General features: G+C 45.3%; 1 pseudogene; it reads left to right on the forward strand.

Moving 5' to 3' along the window:
* Positions 1–6,413: 6,413 nt before the first annotated feature.
* LOC129062688 (40S ribosomal protein S6-like) lies at positions 6,414–10,234 on the forward strand (annotated as a pseudogene).
* Positions 10,235–14,285: the final 4,051 nt, after the last annotated feature.

The raw sequence follows: 14,285 nt of genomic DNA on the forward strand, positions 1-14,285 counted from the left end.
CCCATCTCTCTGCCTGTATATATGGCTACCAGTCTCTACATGTGTCCATCCTGCTCACAATAGCTGTGTCACCTGCCTCCCTGTCTCATTCACACCTCAGTGCCTGTCTCTGCATCTGACCATCTATCCCAGTTCACATGTCTGCCTGTTCACGTGTCACACCCACTCCACCAGGTGGATGCCTGAGTCTGTGGACCCAGGGCTGTGTGTCTGCCTATATTGCTGTCAGCCTCTGCCTGTCTGTAAGTGCATTTCTCTGTGTGTGTGACTTTGTGTGTCTCATGCCTATTTCTGGGATGCTGTTGGCCTTTCTCACCATCAGGCCACCTGTGTATGTGTCTCCCCTAGAATCTGCAACCCCCAAGTCTTCTTTCTTTATGCAAATGTACATCTAGGTTCAATCTCACATCATTTGGCCCTCTCTCCTCCCCAGGAAGAACTCTGAGGGCTGTTTCATACGGCTCTTTCCAATGCTCCTGACTGATCCTACCTCCCCCTGTCCTTCACCCTCTGTAAGATTCAAAGTCTGCTTATTCCTGAACGTCCTGGGCATTCTCTTTGCTGTGGCCAAAGTGAAAAAGGACCCAGCCTTCCTGCCTAACGTCACTGTGGGACTGCAGATGTATGATTCCTGCGTACCAGGGATCCGGGCCCTGGGGAGCACCCTGGCCTCGCTGTCCAACAAACCCCAGCCTACTCCCAACTTTCGCTGCAGTCCCCAACAACTGTTCCTGGGGGTGGTTGGAGGGATGATCTCCCCAGAGTTCAAGCCCGCGGCAGAGCTGCTCTCCTTGCATAGAGTCCCTCGGATGAGTGATGCACCTGGAGAGGGGAAGCCACTCGAACACTCTGGTTGGGGCACATGACAAGGTGCTAGAGGATAGCTCTGCAACCAGGTAGAACAATCACAAGCTATGACCTTGAAAAGGTCACTTCCTTTTCCTGGGCCTGGAATTTCCTTTCCACAAAATGGGGTATTGGACTAGATCGGTGGTTCCCAATGCTGGTCCATGAACTGGTACTGATCTATGATGATGTTTTCTCCAGACTGAAACAAAGTGACAAATGACATAGGGTGCATAGGTGTCTGTGTGAGGTCACCAGCTCTCTTTGAACAGTGGTTTTGTTATTTTCTTTTTTAAATTTTTTTCTAGTTTTATTGAGATATAATCAAGATATATTACTGTGTAAGTTTAAGGTATACAACATAATGGTTGACATATATTTTGAAATGATTACTGCAATAAGTTCAGTTAACATGCATCATCTCATACAGACACAATAAAAGGAAAAAGGAAAATTATTCCCTTGTGTTGAGAACTCTTAAGATTTACTCTCTTAACAACTTTCATATATATCATACAGCACTGCTAACTCTAGACATCATGTTGTCCATTACATCCCTAGTACTTATTGTACATTTTGACTTTTTCCAATTTCCCCACTACACACCATCTCTGGGAACCGCAAATATGATCTCTTTTTCTATGAGTTTGGTGGGAGGGGGTGGTTTCCTTTGGGGCTTTTTTATATTCAATATATAGGTGAGATCATAGAGTATTTGTCTTTCCCTGTCTGATTTCTTTTACTTAGCATTATGTCCTGAAGTTCCTTCCATGTTGTCAGGAACTCTTCATTTTATATGGCTGAGAGGTATTCCACTGTGTGTGTGCGTGCGTGCGTGCGTGTGTGTGTGTGTGTGTGTGTGTGTGTGTGTGTGTGTGTGACATCCTCTTTATTCACCAGGGCTCACTTCCTTCTCATCAGGGCTTCCTTCTCCAGCCCCATGGCCAGCATGGCAGCATGCAACCTTCGCTGCGGGTGAAATGCCCCAGAGACAGGGACAACAAAGCCTTCTCACACATCCAGCATTGAGGTGCCAGTTATTGTAGTCTCAGCTTTGTAGCTCTAGAAATGTCACAGTTCACACCCATTCAATAGATGTTTTCTGAACAACAGCTACATGCCAGATCATAATTCCTACCACCTCCCCGCAATGGTACTAATATGAATCAAATGCAGTTGCCAACTTCAAAGAATTCATACTTGAGTGGGGCACAGATGAAGAAATGACATCATAGTTCTAGGAAAGAAGTACTCACCCAGACATGATTGGTACTAGAGAGGCTGGCTCAAGCTACCCAAAATCATTGTCAAAACCATACACCACTTATTAACTCAGAATGAGAAATGTGATTTCCAACATGACTAGCATCCTTGTGTTGGCTGGTCAGTGTATTCTCTCCCTAGGGGAAAGCGTCTCTCCGAGCCCAAATTTTTCGCAGAAGGATAATCCATCAGCCTAGACTTGGCGCATAAGAAAGAAGAAAGTGGACTACTGAGAAATCAGACCTTCTCAAGCATTGAGAATGTTCAGCTCAGCTGAGACACCCTCTCCCTTACAGCAGACAGAAATACCCAGGCAGCCTGGGTCATTCTTCAGTTGATTGTATTGTTACCTATCTGGCAGAGATTCCCTTAGTTACAGTGCAGCCCCAAGAATACACCTGGCCCAGCTCCAAGGCCTCCCCAGCATCAGAGCCCCACGGGTCACTTGTGAAAAGGTTAATCTCAGTCAGTTTAAGTTAGTTTCCCCAAGATCAGCCTGGGAGCCCACACCCTTCTAGGTCTAGAGCCCTGACAAACTGGACTCAGAGCACATGCATCTTCTTTCCAGCACAGGGGACCCCACTCCTGTTGCTGAAATTTTATTTTGCTAAAATTCAAGGGAACTCTAAATGCATTACATTCATCAAGAAATAGATATCTTGGAGCATTTGGCAATATTCCTTGCTTTTACCAACTCTGGTGTTACAAAACCCCAGAGTTGACCAAATCAAAGGATCTGACAGAGACCCTCTTTGTTACACACAAATCCCAAAGTGCGCACCAGCACAGGGAACTGGACAGAGAGGGGCTGGGATGCAGGGGAGCTCAAAATTATGAAGGGAACTGACTTGGAAGTCAGTAAACCTGAATTTGAATCTTAACAGCACTACTTATTAATTATACAATCTTGATAAATTGAGTAATTCCTTTTGAGCTTTGCATTCCTCATCTATAAAAGACAGATTAACAAAGGTTAATGATGATGTATTTATTTCTTAAAATCATTGTGGGTGTTAACAATGGAACAACCAGTGTCTGGTATATAACAAATGCTTATTACTGTTATTGTTATGAACAATAACGATAATAACAATGTAAACCCAGAAGAAGCAGTAACTTTTGAGAAAAGGCAGAACCAAGTCCTCTGTACAATTTTGCTTGGTCTAGAACCAGAGTCACCAAAGACTTTGAAGGAAAAGATCTTGTCTGCATATACCTGGTGAGGCAGCTTCCTTACAGCAGGCTGGGGAAGGTCTGTCGTAGCAGACCCCTGCACTGAGTCACCTGGGGAACCTGCAGGAAGAAGAGAAAGGCAAGAAGAGGAGAGAGAAACAACGTGCATCATTCATGCACTCAACAGCTGAGATAAATTAAATGGATGCTGCTTGAAATCTAACTGGATGGGAAAATACATGAGCTCAAACTACCTGAGGTAGAAAGAGCTCAGTGATAATGGGATGAGGGGGTGAGTCCTAGAGCTGGCATGGACCAGGAAGCAAGACCTCAACCCCAGCTTGAGAAACAGAAATCAAGGAGGGCTTTAAGGGGACAAACTCAGTAGACAAGCTGTATTTTGTTTAGTCTTTATGCTCCTCTATGAAAAATATTGAGGAGCATAAAGACTTCATTCCACGACTGTTTCTTACTTTAATATTCACCTGACCATCAGTATCACCCTGTTATTTCCCCCAAGATGTTTTCTGATACCAATTGGGTTCAAGAAACTTAACACATCTTATGAGCACTCCCTTGGTTTGCCCACCAGAAATCACACTCTGCACTGACTTAACCACTGACCCCTTTGCCCAAAAGTTCCGTATTCTCTCTTGGGTCAGGAGGGCTGGACAGCCTCCCATTCAAATGGACTTACCTAAGACTTTGAGGTTACCCATGCCTGATATTGAATTTTTTTTGTTATTTTGCTTTAGGTGCATACCTTCGAAATAGCAAATAAACAACTTTTGTTTTATATCCAATTTGAAAATAGCTATAATAGTTGAATGTTTACCCGACTTAAAAGTAACTACAATAGTTGAAATCTTGATTCCAGGAACCTTGTGTCAAGACAGCTTAATCCTCCTCCTTTTGCCCTTGAAAAAGCAAAACACAGATGGCACACTCCAACAAGGGTGTGACAAAGGAGATCTTTTCAAAAAAGTAGGCAGCCTGAAGAGTGAAACGCCCAGAGCACAGCCAGAGTAGCGGAAGCTGCATCTGTCTGCAGGGGAGGACGCAGTAAGAGGACCTTCCAACCAGAGCTATGGCCTTCAGAGACGGGCAGCCGCTGTCAACCACGGTTGAGTGGAGAGGAATCTGGGGGCGTGAGTATCCCAGCACCACTCTCCTCCTACTCCAGCCTCCTGCCAGAAACCAGAGGGCAGGGCAGCCCTCCGCTGCAGTCCATCAAAGTCAGCCTGCTGGGGCCCAGAAGATGCAGACAGCTGGAGAGTTTCTGAATAGAAAAAGGAGAACACAGCATACCCTCCTTAACTAGAGTCATGTTTTTATTAAACCATTTTTTTATTGTTTTTCTATTACAGTTGTCCCGATTTTTCCCCCTTTGCCCTCCTCTGCCCACCCCACCCCCACTCCCACAGTCAATCCCCACACTGTTGTCCATGTCCAGGGGTCATGCATACGTGTTCTTTGTTCTAGTCCCTTCCCCTTCTTTCCTCCATTATCCCTCTCCCCCACCCCACCTCCTTGCTAATGTGTTTGTCATTATTTCACTTTCTTACAAAATTTTTTATTTATTATGCAATGTCATATTTTAAATAACTTCTTAAGAAAAGGAACTGGCTTCGCCCTGACCAGTGTGGCTAAGTGGGTCAGTGTTGTCTTGCAAAGCAAAAGGTCGCCAGTTTGATTTCCGGTCAGAGCACACGCCTGGGTTGTGGGTTCAGTCCCTAGTCAGGGCACATACAAGGGGCAACCAATTGATGTCTCCCTCTCACATCAATGTTTCTCTCTCTTTCTCCCTCCTTTCCTCTCTCTCTAAAAATAAATAAGTAAAATCTTTTTTTAAAACAAATAAATGGCTTCTCAGGCCTGAGCCCACAGGATTTGCAAGGACCTGGACGTAGCATGTATCAAAAGCCCATGAGATAATTAAAAATAATGGACAGACAGACACAGAACAAATATTATATCATACTATGATGAACCTAAAATAGACAAACTCATAGAAGCAGAGTTGAATGGTGGTTGCCAGGGGCTGGGGGAAGGGGAAATAGGGAGGGATTGTCAAAGGGCAGGAAGTTCCAGCAATGCAAAATGACTAAGTCTCATGTACAGCCTTGTACCTATAGTTAACAAGACTGGATTGTGTACTTAAAAACTAGCTAAGAGGGTAGATTTTTATGTCAATTGTTCTTATCATGCAAAATCATAGCAATAAAATAAATGAGAGGCCAGGAGAAAACTTTAGAATGTAATGGATAGGTTTACAGCATAGATGGTGGCGATGGTTTCAGAGGTGCATAGTTACCTCCCAACTCATCAGGTTGTATATATTAGTTATATACAGTATATTAAAAAATCTTTTCAATAATTTGAACAGAATAATTTGACAGAGAGGGGAGGAACGAGGCCAAGTCCCAGAGCATCTGGAGGCACCGAGCAGGGTGGGCGGTGGGATGTTCAGGCAGGAATTGGCAGCCCCACTTCTTCCCCCAGATTAACCATGGCTGTCAGCACCCCGAGTTCTCTGACCGTTTCCAGTTCCCTTCCTTCCTTTGCACAGTGCCCAGCAGCGCCCACCAGCCCTGGGTCCTGGCCAAGCGCTTCAGCTACTTTAACTGGATCTGGGTGGGCCTGGTGGGTTCTGACCATGGCAACTTTGAACGGCTGGGACAGCAGCTACAGCTGGAGGTGGGGCACACGGGCCGCTGCGTGGCCTTCTCAAGGGAGATCAGCAGCCGGGGCGACAGCATCAACATCGTGGCCAGAGTCATCTCCTCCAGCCCTGCCACCACCGTCGTCGTCTATGACTGTTACCGCCATCACTTCAGGCTCCGGGCCAAAGTCCTTTGGGAGAACAACATAACCAGGAGGACATGGATCCTCTCCGCTTCCTCCTCCAAAACCCCTCAGTGCTGGGGCCCAAGACCCTGGGCTTGCTGAATGACAGCTTGAACCTGGCCATGCCCTCAGGAACAATGCCTGGCTTCAAGGACTTCCTGTTGGCTCTGCGCCCTGCCATGTAGCCAGGCAATGGTCTGGCGAGGAAGCTGTGGGAGGAGCTGCATGGATGCAGGTGGCCTGGATCAGGGGCTGCCATCCAGAGGGCCAGAGAAGGGGCTCATATGTGCACAGGGCTTGAGAATGTGGCAGCTGTCCACCTGTCTGCCTTCAAACTTCTTGATCTGACAGTCACTTACCAAGCCTTCCTGGCAGCCAAGGCCCTGCTGGCTGCCCATCAGAACCTGGTGTCCAGCTCCCCAGGTGAGAGATCATTCCTGGGAGGCACACGCGCCAGTGCATGGAATGCCAGGCTTTGGCAGGTGAGCTGCCAAAACCCCCTGGCCAGTCCTGTCCATCTCAGCCTGCTGTGAGCCACAGACTGGCAGAGAGGCACCATGGTCTCATGACAGTTGTGCTTGAATTTAAGGCAAAGGGACTTCGGCTAAAGTCCCTTATTATTAACAATATCAGGGTCTAGACCTAGAAGATGAAACTGGCTCCTTCAGGCAAGGAGAGTAGATTATAAAATTTTCAGAAATTATACAAACACTTGTAAACCACAGGAATCAGCAAATCCTAAAAATCCTGGCTTTTCTCCCAAGAGAGTCAGTTATTAAATATTTGGTAGCATGCCACTGCAAATATCCAAGCAAAGTTATAGAAAGGAAGTCAGAGCACAAGAAAAAAAATTTAAATATTGAAAGAATGTCTTCAAACTAGGCACAGCTTCTTTAAGATGGGTTTTAGGTAATTTTATCAGTATTTATGTAGTGAGACTTCTTAAAGGCTGTAAAAGTAATACACCTTTTAAGTGTTACTTTATGCCAAGTACTGTTTCAAGCACTTTATATGTATTAAGGCATTTTATCTTTATGTATGAAGATACATACATAAAGAAAATATGTGCTAGCCAGCTGTCATTTTCACAGCTGAGAAAATTGAGAGGTAGAACAACATATCCAAGGTCGCTCAGCTTGTTCAAGGTAGAGTCGGGAATCGCACCAGGCAACCTGGCTCCAGGGTTTGGGCACTGGGCCGCTGTCTCTCCTGCCTCTCAATGCTGAAAAATTCTGGGAATCTTGTAGGAATTTAGACCTATCCCTGCCCCCAGCCAAGTGATTTGCTCAAACTCCCTCCTATAGTCTTACCAGGCTTCTGGGGTCTAATTCAACCAATATGTGTTTATGCCATAAATACTTAGTAAGCAATTTTCATGCACCTTGGCGCAATGAGGGATACAGAAATGTGCAAAATGTGTGTTTGTCCTCAAGTATTTACCCTCAAGTTCGAATGAGCGATAATCATACATACCAGGTATTAGAGGCTGTGGCAGGAGCAGAGGTGGGGAAGTGATACAGTTGGTTCAAAGCATGGGATAGACTCAGAAAAAAACACTAGCAAGAAATGGTTGGAAATGCAAGTGCAAGCTCTGTTAGAAACAGCCTCAAAGGTCTTCTTAAAGAGTTTTAGGTTCCTGGAAAAGATCACAACCCCTTTCCCTAATCACAGAACCAAAGGCAATTCCATCTTGCTCCAAAGGTGTTCAGAGATGTAGGTGCACCCACCCCAAGGTCCCTGGTGGGCTCCTGAAGGCACTCTGCCCTCCCTGTTCTGCTGCTCCCAGAAAAGAGTAATAATAGGACTTTGATAGTCACATAATCTGTGGTTCTCTCAGCTATAATAAGGTGGGGATACATTGAAACATTCATTCTCCTCAGTCCTAGCTTCTTTTCATCAAAAACACTCTCTATCAGCCACACTGCTGAGTTGAACTAGGCAGTTCTTTGAAAGCACGACTGAGCATTTGTATCCAAACTAGCAATCATGTCTGGGCCAGAGAAGATGCTAAGCAGTTTGTACGCATGGACAGTGGAAGACTGGATAGATGAAAACAGCCACTTCCAACCCACCACAGACTAACACAGTCTTGGGAGCTGTGCTGCTCCTGACCAGTTTCTTTCCATCACTTCCTGCCCCTGTCTCAGGTGCTCCATTACACCCAGAAGGTTCACTTCACCACTGGAGCCAGGAAGAGGTTTTCTTCAGCAAAGATAGGGAGATGCTGGCAACATTTGACAATAAAAACATCTACCTCCTCACAGGCCAGAGAGAAGAGATAGCACTTGTTGGACACTTTGACTTCAGAGCAACTCCTGGAAAAGAGGTACTGATGAATGAGGAAGTCATTATCTGGGCAGAAGGATCCTTTAAGGTGAGAGCTCCCCAAGGACCAAGGCCACACAGCACCTTCAGCCCCCAAGCACCCAGCAGTGTCTGTTACAGTGAAATGACTTAGGATAGTGGGACAAAGGGAAGACAAAGTAGATTATTGATTTACACAACCCTGAGACTGTTCAGCAAATAAAAACCTTCCAAAATCACTTTCTTGTTCCCCAAACAAAGAAGCTTGAGAAGGGAATGGTAATTAATGAGCAAATGGGAAAGTATATTATAAATAACTGCTAATTGGTGTTTATCCTGAGATAGCTAGTATGTCCACTTTGAGTTTCTACTGTCTTAGCCTTGCAGCCTTAAGTCAAGAGACACACAATTGATGCCAAGCTTTTTTACACAACAGAAAATGAGCTACAGAACCCCATTCATCCTCTTCCAGACCCCTAAGCATCTGAGGTCACCAGTAAGGGAACTTCTAATTTAAGTGTGAGTGTACCTTAGCTATCATACCATGCCTCCTGCAGTTTTCTCCACTTCATCTAAGTATGATTAAGCGCTCCTTTCTCTAAGCATCGACAGCATTTTCCACATGCCTCTATAGTAAGGGTAAGAAAATTACTACAACAGGCATAGAATGTTTTTACTCCATCCTCAGGGGTGTCAAAATAGTTTCCTCTGGTCTCACCTTAGTCTGGCAGGTCTTTTTCCATTCCCACAACTATCACACTTCAGAATTCCCCCTGGAGAAGGGAACAAGGTGGCTGATGAGCAAGGGGACTGAGCAGAGTTCCAGGAAGGAATGAGCACCATTGCTCCACAGACACAGGGCTGGCCCCTGGCTGTTGAGGTTATTACTCGGTACTGGTTCAATTGCTTCTCCTTCCCCAGACCACAGGATCCTTTTATCTTTCAAGAAAACTTCTTCTCTTAAAAAATAAAATAAAATGCAGTGTAGCTCTTTTTTGTGGTGCCTCGAAGGTGGTCCACTGCTTCAAGAAGAAGAAGGACATCTCTTTCCCAGCTACCAGATGCCAGAAATTCACTGAAGTGGACAATGAATGCAAATTCTGTACCTTTTATGAGAAGTGTACGGCCACAGAAGTTATTGCTGGCATTGTGGGTGAAGAATGGAAGGGTTATGTGGTTCGAATCAGTGGTGGGAACGACAAACAAGGCTTCCCCAATGAAGCAGGGTGTCTTCACCCATGGCTGTGTCTGCCAGTTATGAGTAAGGAGCATTCCTGTTATAGACCAAGGAGGACTGGACAAAGCGCAGATCTGTTGGGGGTTGCATTGTGGATGCCAGTCTCAGTGCTCTCAACCTGGTCACTGTAAAAAAAAAAAAAGAAAGAAAGAAAGAAAAGGTAGGGGGAGAACCATATCCTGGTCTCACTGATACTACTGTGCCTCATTGCCTAGGGCCCTAAGGAGCTAGCAGAATCCACAAACTTTTCAACCTCTCTAAGAAGATGACATCAATCAATATGTTGTGGGAAAGCCCCTAAACAAAAAAGGTAAGAAACATAGGACCAAACCTCCCAAGATTCAGCATCTTGTTACTCCACTAAAAACATAAACCTCAGTATATCACTCTGAAAAAAAGCAGCGTACTAAGAAAAATAAGGAAGAGGCTGCAGAGTATGCTAAACTTAGGGGTGGGAGAATGAAGGAGGCCAAAGAAAAACACCAGGAACAGATTGCCAAGTGATGGAGTCGGCTGTCTTCTCTGAGAGCTTCTACGTCTAAGTCTGAGTTCAGTCAAAAATGAGATTTTTCTAAGCATAACAAATAAGTAAGAACAGACATTTTTAAAAATGCAGTGTATCACCAAAAAAAGAGAGAGAGAGAAAGAAAATTCATCCTGCAAGCATGATCTGAATTCTCAGCCATTTTCAACTCAGAGAGATTTTGCCTCCCTGGAACACTAGCAATGTCTGGAAACATTTTTAGTTGCCACGACTTGGAGGGCTGCTACTGGCACTCGGTGGATAGAGCCCAGGGTTGCTGCTAAACATCCCATGGTGCCCGGGACAGCCTCCGCAACAAACAATTATTCAGTGCCTAATGTTGGTAGGCTAAGTGTTGAGAAACAGTAGGCCAGTGGCTTAGCTGTTGTTTGAGGTCATATTTTCTGATTCACTGTTGTTGACTCGGTTCTATCTGGGAAAATGAGTCCTGGGAAATAACAACAAAGGGATTTGGTGAGCCCAGGGTGGAGGACAAACTTCCAATACTATTCAGAATACCATTCTACCTCACTAGCACTTGCTGTGGGCTCACAGTGTTCTAGGCACCATGATATGGGCTTCACTCGCATCGTCTCATTTAATCTTCGGGCAATCTTCCAACTACATATTATTATTACTCCATTTTATTGAAGAGAATACAGGCTCAGAGAGCTTAAGCCCCAGGTCACCTAGCCCATAAATGGCAGAACCAAAATTCCAATCAGTACCCAGCGTCCGGCCTTTTGTCTGTGGAGCATTGATGGTCATATCTTTCTTCTTCTCAAGATTTTTTTGCCCCCACCACACCTCCCAGATGGTGAAATTTTAAGAGCTTATTTACACTATCTCTGTTCATCAAAACCCTGCACAGTACCTGATACATAGAACACATTGATAACTATGTGAGCAAGAAAAGGAGAAAAAAGAAAGAGGAAAGAAGGAAGGAAAGAAAAAGAATAAAGAAGGTTTTACTTTAAAACAAAAAAAGGAAGAAGGAAAGAGGGTGCTGGGAAGCAAGAATGATGCTGCTAATTCCTCTAAGACCTGATTGAACAGACCCCACTCAGTCTCCCCTGCAGTCTGCATGGCTCTCTCTCATCTCGTGTGCAGGTCCTTTCTTCGATCTGCAGTGAAAAATGTCCTGTGGGAACCAGTAAATCAACCCTACTTGAGAAGCCAAACTGTTGCTACAAATGCCTTCCCTGCCCCAGTGGAGAAATCGCCAGGATGCCAGGTAAAGAGAGAGGCGGCCCTCGGTCACGTGGTGGCCAGGCAGCAGCCAAGGTAGGCTTCAGATGAGAGCCCAGCTGATATTCACATCAAAGGAAGATTCCTTTAAGGGGGAAGAAAAATCCAGGGAAGAAGAAATCAAAAAGATGACGTCAATGTGCCCTTCCCACATGCTGCATGAAAGCCACTTAAGACTATATAGTCTTTTATCAACTACGAGTTTTTCCAGATTCTGTGCCTAATTTAGTGTCTGAAACATAGTAGGCATTCCATAAATATTGGGGAAAAGATCCTCAAATGACTGAACCTGTATTTTCCTAAGATGTCATTCATTCAACAGATATCAACTGGCACCTACTGTATGCAGCCACTGTGCTGGGTGCAAGGATGGAAACAACAAATAACACACAGCCCCTGGACCACAGAGCTCAAGATCTCTTAAAGGAGAATGATCATTGTACAATGAAGAAACAAGGCTACAAAGTAAAATCAATTGCTTTAATAAAAGCTCAGGCACTCAGCCATGAGAGAACAGAGAAATAATTAATTCTAATGAAGGGTATTTAGGGAATCTTCACTGGAGGAGGCGGCATGTAGTATAGGCCTTGAGCAAGTGGGGTTTCAAAAGCAATAAAGCATGATAAGACTAGTTCAGGCCAAAGAGTAAGTTACTAAATGCTCAAGGCATGAACGCAATAAGGAGCTGAAATTGGCATCAGTGTAGACTGTGATGGGAGATATAGGAAGCAGGTGGTCAATCACAGAGGCCCTCGCTTGCCAGACTCAAGAGCATGGACTCTATTCTGAAGGGACTGTGGAGCCACTGAGTTACTTAAGTAGAGAATCAGTGTGCATTTCAATAAGAGTTGGGGGAGATTAATAGGAGATGGGTGTACTGGAAAGGAAAGAGATTGGGTCAGGAAGACCAGGTTCACAATCCAGGCAATTGTTAAAGTCTGGGTTTGGACAAGGCCTCTTCTCAAACTGAAAACTCTCAGTGGGGGAAAGGCAGAGGCTTTGAGGACACTTTTTGCCCATTTAAAGAGAAGGTGCCGCTGAATGAAGCTGAGGAGGGGACGTCAGATGCTAAAGGGAGGATGACAATAAATAAGAAATCCTTGGACTTGGCGATTAGCAGGACATGGAATCAAAGTATGTAGGAACATGGAGATATAACCAAATTGAGGAATGAGGTTAAATGAAAATATATAACTGATTCAGAACTCCAGTCACAAACCTTGTCCTTAAAATTACTATAAAGCCCTGACTGGTGTGGCTCAGTTGATTGGACATCATCCCACAAATCTAAAGGTTGCCAGTTCGATTCCCGGTCAGGACCCATGCCTGGGTTGCTGGTTTTGTCCTTAGAAGGGGCGTGTACAAGAGGCAACTAATCGATGTTTCTCTCCCTCTTTCTCCCTCCCTTACCCTCTCTCTAAAAATAAATAAATAAAATCTTTAAAATCACTATAGAAAGCAAAGCTCTGATAAGTTCTGTCAAAAGGACTGATTTACAAAAGGTCTGCCCCATAACAAAAGAGAGTCTGTGTACCTACTTAGCACCCCATAAACATCCCTTGAATTAAATAGGCTGATGGATGAATAAATGCATAAATAAATTAGCTGTGACTATGAATTATGACATTGCCACAAGAGCTGTCCAATTCAATGGGATGAAGCCTAGATAGGAGTTAGAGCTTGTGCAGGTTGCCGGGTAAGTGTTATTTCATTACAGTCTGATGCATGATAAGCAGCGGCTCTCAGGATCTCTGCCATCTGTGACTTTGGCCCTGAATCTGCGGACATCAGGCAATCTAGAAAGCCCATAATAGTAGGACTGAAATACACCAAGCATGCTCAAAAAGCCATCATAAGTCATAACTGCTTGACCTTGAGAAAGATTCCAGAAGCTTCCCCACTCTGTTCTCCAACCCAGTTTCTCTTTCTCCATTCAAATGGGGCTGTTTGTGAGAAGTGCCCTGAGGGTCAGTGGCCCAATATGGAGAAGAGTCAGTGCATCCCCAAAGCCCTTGACTCCTCGTCCTGCCACGAGCCCCTTGGCACAGTGTTGGCTCTGTGCTCAGCCATGCTCTTCTTCCTTGTCCTGGCCATCTCAGGTATCTTCATTAGGCACCACCATACCCCCCATCGTCCAAGCCAAGAACCGCCAGCTCAGCTACCTTCTGCTGTGCTCCTTGGCCCTCTGTTTCCTCTGCCCTTCATATTCATTGGCCACCCAGGGTCTCTCGCCGGTGCTGTGCACCAGACAGCTTTTGGGGTCACCTTCACAATCTGCGTGTCCACTGTGCTGGCTAAGACCATCATGGTGGTGGCAGCCTTCCATGCCACCATGCCCATGCCCAGGCTAGGAAGTATGGGGGGCCAGTTTTCCCACACACCACCCCCATCATCTGTACCCTGGTCCAAGCAACTTTGTGTATGGTCTGGGTGCCCAGATGGCCCCCGCAACCTGTGAACTCTACAGTGCGTGGGTCCATGGTAACTGTAAAGTGTGATGAGGTCTCTTTGGGGCTGTTCTATACTATGTTGTGTTACGTGGGTTTGCTTTGCCTGGTCTGCTTGCTGGTGGCCTTCCCTGCCCGCCAGCTGCCTGACACCTTCAATTAAGCAAAGCACATCACTCTCAGCATGTTGGTCTTCTTCTGGGTCTGGGTATCCTTCATCCCTGCCCACATGAGTGCCTGAGGCAAAGACACAGTGGCCGTGGAGGTCTTTGCCCTCTTGACCTCAGGAGCAGGCCCCATATCCTATCTCTTCTTTCCCAAATGCTATATCATCCTTCTCCATCCTGAAGAGACCACAAAAGAACAAATGCTTGGCAGGCATCACCTCAAGCGAGAA

The sequence above is a fragment of the Pteronotus mesoamericanus genome, unplaced genomic scaffold, assembly GCF_021234165.1.
Source record: "Pteronotus mesoamericanus isolate MK-2021 breed Mesoamerican mustached bat unplaced genomic scaffold, CSHL_Meso_final scaffold_83, whole genome shotgun sequence".
Lineage (NCBI taxonomy): Eukaryota > Metazoa > Chordata > Mammalia > Chiroptera > Mormoopidae > Pteronotus > Pteronotus mesoamericanus.